General features: G+C 39.7%; 1 pseudogene; it reads right to left on the bottom strand.

Annotated features, from left to right (window-relative positions):
• Positions 1-3420: 3420 nt before the first annotated feature.
• LOC108702269 overlaps positions 3421-15233 on the bottom strand; it is a 50311-nt pseudogene continuing 38498 nt past the window's right edge.

Raw genomic sequence — 15233 nt, 5'->3', positions numbered from 1 at the left:
AAACGAATAGAAATAATTTCTTATTTGTCAACACATTGCTGCTTGCTCTAACATTGTTGGGACCTCTTTGTTGTTAAGGGGTTAATTATGTGTCGCAGATGTTGAGAAAACACAAGTATAAGGGGGGCCTTGTTTTTGCTCTGACACAGATAGTTTATTGGAGGAGTGGAAGGTCAAATATCACAATGTATGGGCTTCAGTTTTCAAGCTGGTGACTTCCCCTTTGCTAAATGTTCTCAGATGTGCCACCAATGCAAAGGGAAGGGGGCTGCATGGAATACCTGCTACACTCAGCTAATTCCTGAGCCAGCACTGCTCCTAAAGATGTGCATTATTATACAACTTATTTTGCCCACAAAGTCACTGATTTTCATTTTTTTCCCACTGCACTCTATATAGAATGAAGAATTTTATGCTAGAAGGTCGCAGGGAGTGCAATGATCTGTGTGCAGCATTCAAGGGCAAGTTTCCTAACAATAGGCTCAATAACCAGCCCCGAACATTCTCCTGTTATGGCTGCCAATAGCTTCTCACCTATACACAGCTACAATATAGAAGGCCCCCAGCATAACTGTGCCTTATGCCAAACTTTGTTATGGCTTTGACTTCCTGTAAGCTTTGTTCAAGGGGCCAGTAGTCTGTGATTTTTAAGCAGGCATTTTACTGAATCTTAAAAGGGATGTTATCTTTTAAGACAATGTCCTATTTTTAGCATTTTTTTTTATTGTTTTTAAATTATTTACCTTCTTCTTTAGGTTCATTCAAGTTCTCATATGAAGATCACTGACCCCAGCAGCCAAAAAAATTAATATTGTTATCATAACTACATCATATTAAATGGCAAATTATTGTTATCATAACTACATCATATTAAATGGCAAATTAAAGGTGTAAGAAGAGCATATACTGCTAGTTTTACTGACAATTCAGATATGGCAGCAATTATCTCCAGCAGCATTAATATGTAGGCTCAGAGTACACATAGTTTTTTCTCCACTGGAATTGTGCCTGACACCACTGGTATACAGTATATGGATTTTCACTTGTGCAAGTGCACCTATACAAACATAAGTGTAAGGCAGATTATAACACACTCATAGGCTTGCGGCGAATTTGACCCGTTTCGTTTCGCCAAAAATTCGCCACTGGCAAAATGTCGCCCACGCCCATTAAAGTCTATGGACGGCAAACATTTTTTGCCTCTAGGCAAATTTTTTTTGATGCGCGACGCCATACAAGTTACAAGCGAAAAAATTCACCCATCCCTTCTGGTTTAGTGTCTGTCTGGATATAATAAACACTACATGGCCACAAACCATAGGGCCTATATATTGGTAAAATGGTCAAATGGTGAGTTCTGATGTCATTTCTGTCACTTGACTCACTGAAATGTGTGTATTATAATAAATAAAATACCCCCAGTTGTAAAATATGAGGATATTAGAAGTTACCTCGGAGTTCCATGACCTGTATAAATACACTCGGCCTTCAGCCTCGTGTTTTTATATGGTCATGAAACTCCTCTGTAACTTATAATATCCTTATATTTTACAAGAGGGGGTACTTTATTCACTATACAAACAATCCTTATTGATGTAAAATTTGTTACACAATTGACTGAAGCCTGTGTATTATAAACCTTTATGTTCCCGTAAAATATGAGGATATTAGATATCAATTCCATGAGCTTTATAAAAGTGCATGGCTTCTGGACTTGTGCAGTTATACAGGGCCACATTCACAGGGGTATAGGGGGTACTATCAAGGGCACATGGCAGAGGTGGCCCCAAGAGATTCAAAAATGTGTTTTAGAAGTTTATAAGTGGGTGGCTCTTGCTGCTTGTGGGCAGGATTTTGGTAGATCATAGATGGAGTTTTGGCATAATGTGGCCTTACAGGGCATGGTCAAGCATGAGCAAGTATTTTGTTTTTCATTAGGGCCCCATTTTACTTGTTGGCAAGGCCCCATGCCCCTGTGTGACTAACTGTCTAACAACTGGGACCCCCATGAGTATGGGCCCTGCTAACTTAGTAGTATGGGACTCTGTGATTTCTTATGGGGGCCCAGTCATTATATGGTTATGGAACTCCACAGCAGTGATTGGCGAATCTGGGCCGATTTGCGAAATATCGTAAAATGAAGGCCATAGCAGAGGAAGTGCAAGCAGAATAAGGCTTATTTACCAACACTGGTAACAAATTTGCTCCCGAGCATGGAACCAATCACATTTTTGCTTTAACTTGCAGCTGGTCGAATAAAGCTAGCATTTCTTGACTACTTCTTTGCTTCTCTATAACTCTTCTAACACCTGCTCCAAGTTTTTTTTTGTTTTTTGACTTACACTTTTTTTTCAACACCACTTGGGAGGGGGACACAGAAAGAAGTCCTGACTAGGGTGTGTCCAGGATATGAACTACACTTCTACATGGTTAGTTAGTTAGTTAGTTAAATTGGGTTGAAAAAAGACAAATCCATCATGTTCAACCCCTCCAAATGAAAACCCAGCATCCATTCACACACCCCTCCCTACTTTTAATTAAATTCTATATACCCATACCTATACTAACTATAGAGCTTAGTATCACAATAGCCTTTGATATTATGTCTGTCCATCTGTCCATCTATTAGCAATGGTGCAGAAAATGTGGCCAGCACTAAACACACATCTGAATGGTAGCATGGTTACAAAGCAAAGTGTGACATAAATATCTTTATCTATATAGTGATAGATTCTTTGACTGTATCCTTTTAAATCTATTGTTATGGAAATATTACAGGAATGCTCTACTGGTAGAAATCTTCTTCTCCCTAAGAAATCTACTGGATATGCAAAGTAAGTGTCTGTATGTGAAGTGTACAAGTACGTTTGATGTATATGAAGAGACTGTTTGGCTAACGGCATCTGTACTGGTCAATTATAAATTATGGCAAGTGAGTCAGTTATTAGATGGGCACATACATGCACTGATGAATCTAACTAGGTAGTCCTTGCAGGCAGGGCCGGCCTTAGGCCAATTGGACCAATTGGGCCCAATTGGGCCCCGCACCTCTGGGGGGCCCCGCACCACAGGGCAGCACAGATAATATTTCCCTCAGCACATGATGCTGCCTGGCCTGCCCCCAACTTTGAGAGTCCAGCCCATCCCCAAATCCATAGGTCTAGCCTGCCCCCAACTCTCATAGGCCCAGCTTTCCTCCAACCTTGATAGGCCCTGCCTGCCCCCAATCCAACCAAGCCTGCTCCCAAGCTGAATCGGCCCAGCCCCAAACTAATTGGCCCAGTCCACTCTCCTATTTCCTCCCTCTCTCTCTTACCCTGTGTGCCCCTATTATGTTACCTTGTCTGCCCCTTTCCTTTCTATTTTGTGCCTGTATGCCCTTATTTTCCTAAATACTTGGTGTGTCAGTAGCCAGCAACACTTTGTCTAGGGGCCCCGCCAACATGGTCCCAATTGGGCCCCACATTTGATAGGACCAGCCCTGCTTGCAGGTGGCAGGTGGCTTGCAGGTAACCTTTGTAGTGTGTGGAGCACAAAGCCAAAATATGCATAGATCCCACTCACTCACTTTGGGAGAATATTCCTATTTTTGCACACCCAATTTAATGTGGCAACAAGTGATTATAGGTTCATTCACTATTCCTCTGCTCTGCCCCCTCATTGTTCACATTTCCTCTTCTGTGCACCATTGCTCACTTTTCCATTTGCAGTACCCAGGAATGATACTGGTCCTCATACCATCCTAAAGTTCCTAAATGTCACCCCAACACCTGCACTTGTGCCCTAAGATCTAAACATCTAGAACAGAGGAGAATTTAGTGCATAGAAGAGAGAGAGGGGCAGCGAGGTTGCCAAGCTTTTTCACCCATGGCGGCAGAGTGACCTACATTTCCCACTGGAGATCACTGCAAATCACTTTCCGGGATTGTAATAAGAAGCTTCCTGCAGTCATCCATAGGTACAGTAACATGATGGAATATTTACCCTGATCCAGAAATCTTTAACAACCAATCAGATATTTGCTTTCTCAATACTGAACTTAACAAATCAAAATGAATTGTGATTGGCTAGTTTTGAATACTGTACCATAAGCGACATTGGAAAACTGGAAAAAGTGTACTGTAACTGACTGGTTAATAATGGCACATTCCTTCTACTCAATTACTGGTTTACTGACGTGAAAATGGAAAGCAGCAATTAAATACAAAATTCCATCAAGAAATATACTTACCTTTGGTGAAAGCCATTCCTCCCTCCACAGGAAAATCACTGTAATTTAGCTAGAACACAAAATAAATAAAAACTGAATAGTTAATGCTCATAGGAGCACATTTTGTGACATGCTTGTGGATCCCAGGCTCTCTATAGCAAGATGCCACTACGCCAAGCCAGAATTATTTAGTTGTGCTTCTTTGGTACATGCGAATATGCTCTGTGAAATAAATATTTATAAATTGTTGGGAATAATGCTGATGCTAGATAAAGCTCTATAATGATTTGCTGCATTAATAATCTAGAGGTCCGGATGGTGTCTTTTGTATTTACATATTTTTCAGTAGATGTATGGATTAAAGTTAAAATATACCCCAGTCCTGTATATTTTTCTTTCATTTTCTTTCACCTAAGCTGAATGGCTATGGGTCAGCGGAATTCACAATAGTTAATAGTATGGGCAACTAACTTGATGATGTACAAGTTACATTCTTTCTCTACATATCTGTGTTTAAACAAGTGGGAGCTCCCTGACTCTTTTAATGAAGACAAGACACTTCTGGCTACACGTACTTTAGTCGTTTTATTTGTTTGTTCTTTCATATTGGATGTACAACTATATAATTGACAACAATGTCTGATGTTTTCACTGTACCATCCTGTTATTTTCAATAAAAACAAAAAAAAAAAAACAAGTGGGAGCTTGTTTCTCTTGTGTACTGTGATTTTGTTTAAGCTTACCAAAAAGTATGCCAATTACTTCTAACATGTATGAACACATGAGCAATGTCCCTTTAGCTGATGGTGAAGCACAATTTCAGCATCACCTGAGGGTCCTCAATTGAGCAAGCTGAATATGTAATCTTTGCATGTGGAAACATAGGTGCAAAAACATTCATAATGGCTGAATGAACAAAGTGAACTAAAGTGAGTTTTCCAAAAAGCTCAAGTGTTCATAACTACTTATGGGGAATATAGATGGGCTGGGAAGAATTTAACAAAGGTCATATGTTTGCATTAATACAGCTGACCACACTATATTGCCAAACTTAATTGGGCCTGTGCAACATCTCTATTCTCCTAACAACCTCTACGCTTCTGGAAAGGCTTTCCTCTAGATTATGGAACATTGTTGGTGGATTTTGCTTCATTTAAGCTACAAAAGCATTTGTGAGGTTGGCCACTGATCTTGGGTGACCAGTTCTGGCTCACAGTCAATGTTCCAGTTCACACCACAGGTGTTCAGTTTGGGTAAGGTCAGGGATCTGTTTAGGCCATTTCCATCTCAGGAAACCAATTCTGTATCAATTTTGCTGCATGGGGCCATTAACAAGAAATAATCTTTCCTAAACTGTTTGCACAAAGTAGCAAGTAAAGAATTGTCAAGAATGTCAATATAAGCTGTATCTTTAAAGGAGAAGGAAAGCTATATTTATTCTGTAGAATGTTTTACCATACCTGAGTAAAAAGCTCTAGAAACTCTCTGTTTGTTTAGGATAGGAGCTGCAGTATTAATGTGGTGTGACATCACTTCCTGCCTGAGTCTCTCCCTGCTCTGGGCTCAGATTACAGTAGAGAAGGGAGGGAGGGGGGAAGAGGAGCAAACTGAGCATGCTCTTGCCCAGGGCAATGAGGTTTAAGTTGAAGGCAGGAAGTCTGATACAGAAGCCCATGTGTACACAATAGATGGAAAGAAATGCAGTGTTACTTTTGACAGGTGACTCAGAGCAGCATTACTTTGGGGGTTTACTGGTATATTTAGATGGACCTTTCTCATGAGGCTTACTTAGTTTTAACCTTTCCTTCTCCTTTAAAAGCTTGCTTTCAATGGGGCTGGGGGTCCTATCCGAAACCATAGAGACGACTCCCAGATGGTATTCCTCCAATGTTACAGTCAGCATTATGGGGCAAATTTACTGAAAGGCGAAGTGACTATGCTGGCTGTAATTCGCCTGCGTGATGTCATTTTGGTACTTCACTGATTTACTAACGGTCGCTGGCGTAACTTGGCTAGCGAAGGAGATAGACTCTAGAGCTGTACTTCGCTCCCTAACACCTGGCGAATTTGCACTCTGGCGAATGGACGTAACTATGCAAATTCACTAAGATGCGGATTTTACTGAACGTTACCTCTTGCGCCAGACTTGCCTTCGCCACCTCAGACCAGGTGAAGTGCAATAAAGTAGATATGACTTCCTCAAAATTTTGTTGAAAAATGTTCTAAGTCCCAAAAAATTCTGGCGTCTTTTCCTTATTTCAGGGTGATTTTCAGGGCTGCAGGGTTATTTTCAGGGCTGCAAAAGAGTGTAAACATTTTTTGGGGTACCCTGCTTCCCCCCTACATTTCCTAACATATGGCACATAAAATATACACTGGGCTCATGTGTAGGGCAATATAACAACTCTATTTTATTTTTTTAAGGTTTCCCAGGCTTGTGTAGTGTAATGTATTTGCTGCAACATATACGTCCATTCAACTTTAACTTCCCACCGTATGCAAATTAGCCAATGCTAGCGCAACTTTGCTTTGCGCAGTAATGCTAACGCAACTTCGCCGGCGTTCGGCACCCTGGACGCAACTTCGGATTTTAGTGAATTAGCGTTGTCCTGGCGAATCTACACCTGGCGAATTTTCAGAGGTTAGTAAATTTGCCCCTATGTCTTTGGGAAGGTAGTGCTCTCCTAGTATCTGTCTAATGGCAATGACCTTTAAACAACCCCAGCCTACATTTAGTATTTCATTTAGATTTGTTTGCCTTTTGTCACCCTTAAAACCCTTTCTTGTGCTGATGTTACTTCTGGAAACATTCTGGATCTCAGCAATGCATGTTACAACTGAACATGTCATTGTAACGGGGGTGTCTGGACACTTTTGGTCTTGTAGCATACCTGCTATCTTGCCATAGGGTACTAGACCTGGTCAAGCTTTGCACCTTATTACTTTGTAGTGTTTCCCCAATTCATAAACAGTAATTCTAAAATACCAGTACAAAGCACATACCAGTAGTGCATCATGAATTCACATACAGTATAACGGTATTCTTTCTCAGGCTTTTCTCTCCACATTTCTGAAGAGTATATACACAATAGTACTTGCAAATATTATCTGCAGCCTTCTGTACTGCCCACACAAGCTCTCCTTTTAGTTATCAGTAAGACCTTTGTCTCATTTATAACATTCTGTATCCAACAAAGCCCATACAGCTTGCAGAAAGCTCCTTGAAATCAAATAGAGAAAAGTCAATATTATTGACACTGGAGAGCTCAACATGTGTGATTGCATCTGTATGCCTTACTTCTAGTGCAATGAAAAAGGTACAGTTACATATTCACCATGGCAGCAAGGATGCCTTACTGTTTTTTATGCTTAAACACCAGGGTTAGGCAAACTGCAGGGTGTCCAAAGAATAAGCACTCACGTTTAAAGTCCGATTTCATGCCTGAGTGCACGCCACCAACCACTGTAAAACACACTCCTCAAAGAAGCCGCACTCACAGGACTTATAAAATTAATAATGTCCTTTATTCAAAATCTCATATGAGGTTAGCTAGCGGCTCAAAATTATTTCGTATATGTTTCAAATAAGCAAAAATGGGCAGCACCAGCTTACAGTATGGTTAAATGTTCTGGAGGACAGAAAAAGTGAAGAGGTGCAGCAAGACATGATGGAATGTAGACATTTTCCATGGCTTACTTTCTTAGGCTGTCTCTTAGGTATAATAGACGTCAGTTATGAATTCAAGTAAAGTGTAACTGAGACGCACATAAGATTTTTTTTGGAACGATCAATTTAACATGCATGTCATCACCATTTCATCTGCATGACCTAATCGGAAATCACTGGATGCCATCTGTGATGTAATGAAGAGGAAGAAGAGATACGTTTTGTCATGGAAAGTTTAGTTCAGCCAACTGCTCACTCAGAAAAGGATAGATATATAGTATCAGTCAAATAAATAACTGATGAGTATGTTTCATTGTCATTTTTTTAATGTGTGTCCTTGTGGGATACAAAAGTGTGCCAAAATGAAAAATGTAAATTAGAGCAGGGGTGCCAATTTTACCTGGTGATTAATTAAAATGGCAATATTAGGGCATACGTGCACGAAGAGCCTTATCAACTACTACAGTAACTCTATTAATTAGCATATTTTTCTGTTGGGGGTGGCATCAGACGCAGACCCATTGTATAATAGCCACAATTCGCAGTATAATGACAACATGTAGTTAATTCTATGCAGAGGGCCACAAGGCATTATGGGGTCCCATACTACTAACACAGGAGGGCCCTCCCATGGGGGCCCCAATTATTAACCCATTGTAACCCCAGTTCATGGGTAGATGGTCCTGCAACCAAACAGTGTCAGACTAGGACACCAGAGGCCCACCCAAAAACCTTTGACCAGGGGCCCACCAAGTAATCTTAGACATGGGGCCCACTCTCACTGCTATTATTCTTTCTCTTCTCACTTAACCTCTATTCTCCTAGTCTCTTTTCTTTACATACTATAATTTATTATTCCATCTATTTAGCCACTTTGTTCTCATTGAAATAGGGAATGACCATGAAATAGGCCAAATGTTTAGCAGCATGAGGGCCCACTTACACCTGGGCCCAACGGGACTTTCCTGGTATCCCAGTGGGCCAGTCCGACACTGCAACCAAACAGAATGGGACCCAAATATGAAAAAAAGGCCTGTACACACATGACCAAAACACTTATTCCCCACAGCTATGTTCAATTATCTGGAAACCCCCACCCACTCCCCTGCAAGCTTCTAAAAAGCAGTCAATGCCAGGGAGCCATGGAAAGGAAGTGAAGAGGCCAAACATTGCAGCCACGGGGCTTGCTTTTGTTATCAGTTATGGAGGGAGTGGGACAGTTAGGGAGTGGGTCCTCTTCAAGGGAGCAATGATGTATAAATTACTTTTCTTCTGCTTTAAGGCTCAATATGCATGATCAATATTTCAAGTGGCAAGAATTACCAAAAACTACCCTTGCCAGTTTGGGACCTGTGCCTCGAGCCAACCAATTGCCCCAAAGGTGTGTCATGGACAAGTGGTAGACCAATTGGCTGCTACCCAGCCACTCCCATGGCCTCTCCGCACAATGTTAAGCCCCACCTATTGCCCCACCCATTCTCTGGGGAAGGTATATAAATCGGCATGGAAGACTGGGGTTGGGTTATTGTAGGTAGGGTCAGTGCATGTTGAATATATATCACTAATAGGTAGTCTATTCTGCCACGGGATATGGGGTATTACTCAAGAAACTGCTGCTGCATTTATCTTAATATGTTCAGGGGTATTTAGCATGGAACTGTCCCAGGAATTGTATGAAAAATAAATCCTCCCCCCCACCTATGCAATTTGACTGTAACACATATAAGAAAACTCCAGCACTGGTGGCAAAACAAACGTGAAAGAGGTGAGCAGCACAGAATACTTTTTGCTGCACAGTCTGCCATAAAAGTTAGGCCAAAAGAAATACAGCAGTCACTATCAATAGGAGTGAAAAGGTTAAAGACGTCCTGGCTGAAAAGTGAGCCTGAAATGAGTTTTCTTACTTTAAGAAATGGTCAGTGAAGAAAACACCCTCCGCCACCCCCAAACGAGTCCAGGTTTTGGAATACTGTCACCTTGTCACTGATGGAAAGTACTGAGATGCAATTAAAAGGTACCCTCTCCTGGACTCCATTTGGCAAAGCTGAATGTATTTATTTTTAGCTCTCCTTTACATTTTGTCCAGGAACTGCTTGATATTTAGTGACAGCTCTAATTTTCTTGTAATTAGGTTTACACGATAGATGCAACAACTATTCGAGGTTTGTTATTACAATTGAACAAGGATTATTAGCTGCAAGTCGATTAGGCCACCCTCTGTGGATGGGAAATGAAGTGAGGGAATGGTGCAAATATTAACAGATATAAAACTGAGGCCCATCTTATTTTTGCATGTCTTCCCAGTTTCATTGCATCACTGACTATTATGATTAAATAGTTAAAAGCCAAGGTGTGTTATTGTAGTTTAATCAGTCTAAATAATAAACAAGTCTAAAACTCACTTGGCACGCACCTGTAAATACTTTATATACTTTGAATGAGTAAATAAGCAGAGAAACAGGTATATCTTCCCTTAATCGGACACTGTAATCTTAGATTAGGTGCATTGGGTAAGTGACAGTACAAGAATCAGTAAATCACTACGAGAGGTTAACCACAATCATGAGCAAAATTAGTCATAGTCCAGTAACCAACTGCAGCCAATTGAACATATTCTGTATTTTAACAGCCCTAGGCCAGTAAATGCTAACTGCTGACTGGCTAATATTTGAGGATTTTTCTCTTGGTATTTAGCATAACATTTACTACTTTGGCATGTGCAATGTTCTTATGTGTGGATAGTAACTAAGCTGAGTTTATCTGTTACGATGGTCTCAGTTGTATTTTGTTTGCTAGGATTGCTGTTTAAGTGCTTTTAATAATATTATTAAAGTAATGAATCACATAAAGTATGTGTGTGTTTTATGATGTATTACTTTAGCACCATTCTAGAATTATTTTATTATGTCTTTAAAATTTTTTTTATTATTATAGTTTTTTTTTGTTGCACTTTCCCACTTTGTTTTTGGGGTAATAATGTGCTATGGGTCCTATGCTATTTTCAGCTGACAGCTGGAATCCATTTTAATGTGTCTCTCTGGCATAAAAATAATCGTAAGGTAAAAGATTAAAAAAGAAGCACCAGGTTTATTTTTATTTTTGTAATATTCAGTCTTTGGATGTGATCCCATGATTTGCCTGATTGCTGCACAGAATCACCAACCAGGATGTTGAAAAGTCAACCTAAATGCCCAATTTACATTTTGACAGTCAGATTTAATATCCAATACCGAAGTACAAATGACTGTATATAACTGTTTAGGTAGATAAATAATTAATATGGCATCTTACAGCAGCGCCTCTGACATAATGACATCTGTCAGAGTCTGGGCCTTTTTGCTATTCCCTTCCCTGTGGCTCTAACATTTGAAAAGCAGATGCCAGTCGATTCACAAACCTTCTTGGCTGGAGAAAAGCCGAATGTTACTACATTGTACATAGTACAAAGTACAAGATAAGTTTCCCCTTTTCTTAACTTTTATGGGGGAGAGCCCTGACCACCAATGTTTATTTTTTAACTTTAATAAAGGGGGGGGGTCCTAACCACCCCCCTTTAATAAAGGGGGGGGGTTGCTGGCCACCACATTTATATGTGAGCTGCTTTGATTATTTTTCTAGGGCCAATTTACACTGTATTTATCTGTGTGGCACTTAAGGGTTCTTATTGAAATTCCAGTGCAAATCCTCCATAAACATCAGCAAGACAGGGAGAGGCTCAGACTGAAGATGAGTAAAGACCAAATATAGGAAATACTAATTAAAAGGCCCCAGTCATGCAAGGGCATTAAGGAAAATGGCTGCAGGATGTGAAAGTCATATAGATAGCACAAGTGGTTGGGATGAGATTAGAAGTGTCGACAGAAAGAAGTGTCGACAGAAGAATGTTAAGCCTGGAATCAGAGAAGGCAAATGTTATAATTACTGTAGCATTGAACAGCAAATTGGCAGACTAATATCGAGAGAGAGGGCCATCTAACTGATAATAAGGAGGTATGATTCTTGCGTTAGCTGGATGAATAGATTGCAGTGACGAAATACTGAAAGTAGCATGCTGCCCATTTTATATATAATACCTTATTGGCTTGTTCTGTGCAGTGTATGCCTAAATTACACATCACTGGCTACTAAAGACGAACAAATGCGTGTGTTAGTAAGTTGACATTCTCAAAGTGTTATTCTTCATATATTTTTATTTATAGATATATTTGGGACCAATGGTTTATGCAGCAAATTCATACAGAAAATTCAGTTAAATATAATTTTATACAGTAAAAGTAAATGAAGGGAGACTGAAAACTGGACTGGACAAATGTACATATACATGTATGGGTCATCAGTCAATGTAGATGCGCAGACTCCTTAGCTTATCAAATGTAAGGGCCAAACGTGTCATTCTGACTCGCAAGGCAGGAGTAGAAGAAGGCACAGTCCACATTTGGGCCCGCTCCTTAATAAAGGGGAACTGAAGTTTAAAATCGAATAATGCTAGAAATGCAGTATTTTATATACTAAACATAAACATGAACTTACTGCACCAGAAGCCTAATTAAACAAATGATTTATGTTTTCATAAAGGGGGCTGTCATCTTGTCACTTTGTTAAACATCTTTGCAAGACCAAGGCCACACACACGCTCAGTGTGGTCTGGGCTTCAGTTGGGAGGTTAAGCTTAGGGATCATCATAAATTATCAAAACAGCACAAGTCAAATAATATCTGCCATAGAAGCCGATACAGCACGACTGATTTATTAATCAGAATATGCAGACTGCACTGTCTCTGTGGATACAAATCTCTACACGGTCGCTGGCTGCTCTACAGGGAAACAAACAAAGCTGCTTGAGTTCAGGGAAGTAAGGTGGGGGGCTCCCCTGCCGTTTGAAAGTATGATCGTTTCCCAACAGAGCAGTTAGGGACCGTCTGAAGTTTCCTATCTGCAGCAGTCAGAACAAGTAAAACAGAGGGGGAATTTCACTGCATACAGTAAGGTTTATTATAAAAGCAGTACACATTTTCTAATTAAAGTATATTGGAGATAGATTTCCTTTTCATTAAAGAAAGTAAAAATGGGATTTTATTGTTTTGCCTTTACATCCCCTTTAATGCTTGCCAGCACATCCTGATGCTGTTCTCTACACCGAGTGCCATATTTTCTATGCAGTGTTCCATACAGAGAGTTATAACCCTGGGGTGCAAGTGCTGCTAAATGAGCACTAAGGGGCAAAGGACAGTCCCCTTAGTACTTTTATGCCCGTCTGAGATTGTAAATCACCCCAAGGTGTATGCAACCTTCTTTTGAGAACCTGCAATCCGGGGGGGGGATATTTTCTGATGTATAGTGTAAATCACATACCCAACAGATTTTGACATATGGGGATGCAGGCACCTTGGGGGGGCAGTTTCAACAGACCATTCCACCTTAAAAAGTATTATCTCATGATACCCCTACAGATCAGGAAAAGAGAGAAGTTCTAGTTTTTCCACATTTGTATATGTATACTTTTCTCCGGGTCTGACTTAAAACAGGGCAAAAGTTTTTTTCTAGATCTGTTTATAAGCTGGCTTGCTACATTATTTCAGGCCTCATATTCAGGCAAGTGATGCTTTCAATAGCAGTTACATTTACAAATAATTTTAAATCCAATCAAAATTCATTTATATTGGAAAGTTTTTTAGCATTACATTGTTATGTATTATGCAATAATAAAATTTAGTTGGGGGATTCCTTTAAATTGTATGGCAAGTCTAATTTTTAATAATATGTTGCAACTGTGAACTGCAAAAAGTGGCTTAGAACACACAGTGGAACTTACCATGATGCCATATTTCTGGATGTCCATGGAAATAGGATGATGGCTAACAAAGCTGGGACATACTCGGAAAGCATTTCCTCCTGCTATGGGGCTACAATGAGGGAAAAACACATAAAAGACATTTAAATTTTATATTAAGAAAAAAAAAATCACAACTCAGAAACCAGTGTGATGTTCAAAAAAGTGATCACATTAATACAACAATGCAAGATTAAAACAAGTCATGCAAATCATTCATATCGAGTTATAACAAACTTGCCCTCTTCGTTAAGGTCTATTAAAATTAAGGTTGGTAATCAACATTAACATTATGCTAAATACGGTTTAACTAAAAATGTCTCATATGATTTGAAAACTTTGGCTGGAGATTTTGCTTCAGCTTCAGTAAATCTCATGGGACCAGTGAGACCCATGAGAACCAAATATTCCTTGCAGAGTTCCTATGGATATATGATGGCTTATCAGATGCAAACTGCCATACTTCTTACCTGCAATGAGGGGTTTTTCCTCCCAGAATTCCAGCATAATTTCATGTGCACATTCAGTCATGTCCACCACAACTTGCACCAATATTGATGGAACAGTAATGTCCGCTTGGCATATTACTTACATGTAGGGAAGGATGCAATTTTCTCATATTTGTCATAGTATGGCAACAGTTCCAGTGTGCAGGTTATTTGAAACCATGATGCTGACCTACAGCTTGCCTAATTTGGTCTGTCCCAGAGGTGCAACCAACTGTGGCATGGTGCAGCAACTTAAAGCATTGCCAAAACCAGTGGTTGGTTGCAGAAAAAAAGCATCAGATCTTCAATTTGCCAAGTGTATATTAAATGACTGAGCACAACAGTAACAATGTAGCTTGTACGAGGCAATCGAATAAAGCAAATGTAAAGTAGAATAGGACAGTGATCACTACACTATTTAGTATGAAGGGTCTTGTACTAGGCAACCTAACGGGCCTAATATACAATAACACAATACAGTGAACACAACACTAGACAGTTTAAAGTGACAAAAATCAATATAGCTTTGATAGTCCCTGCAGCACCATTCTTGTGAGTGATATTAATCAGGGAAGCTGCCATTCACTTTGCTTTCGTATTGTCTCATTGTGCGATGAGGGTTTCTTTCTGTATCACAGATTATTACAAAAATAGGCAAACATTTATCCTATCGATTTGTTTCACACTGTGTAAGGTGCAGAGCTGCCATTAAAGATTTTCATTTATTATACAGGAACATAAAAGGAGGAACCCATTGACGTTTGTATTACATATCTTTTTAGGAATGCAATACTCTTCAATTTCTAACACAATAAGTGAGAATATTTAGTAACTCATTTATTAGAAGGGCTATACACTATGTATGCCCCCACAAGGACCAAAAGCCTTTCACATTGAACTTGCTATAATGTAGGAAGGACCACTTGATGTTTAAATGCAATTGTAGGATTTAGTATCCCTAGCTTCTAGACAGAACATTAATCTTTGGAATGAAGTATATTTATTGTTGGCCTTCATTTGTATTTTATTGTACACTAT

Source organism: Xenopus laevis, chromosome 9_10S, assembly GCF_017654675.1.
Source record: "Xenopus laevis strain J_2021 chromosome 9_10S, Xenopus_laevis_v10.1, whole genome shotgun sequence".
In the NCBI taxonomy this organism is placed as follows: domain Eukaryota; kingdom Metazoa; phylum Chordata; class Amphibia; order Anura; family Pipidae; genus Xenopus; species Xenopus laevis.
The sequence above is the reverse complement of the archived record's forward strand: the minus strand, read 5'-3'. Positions and strand labels throughout refer to the sequence as shown.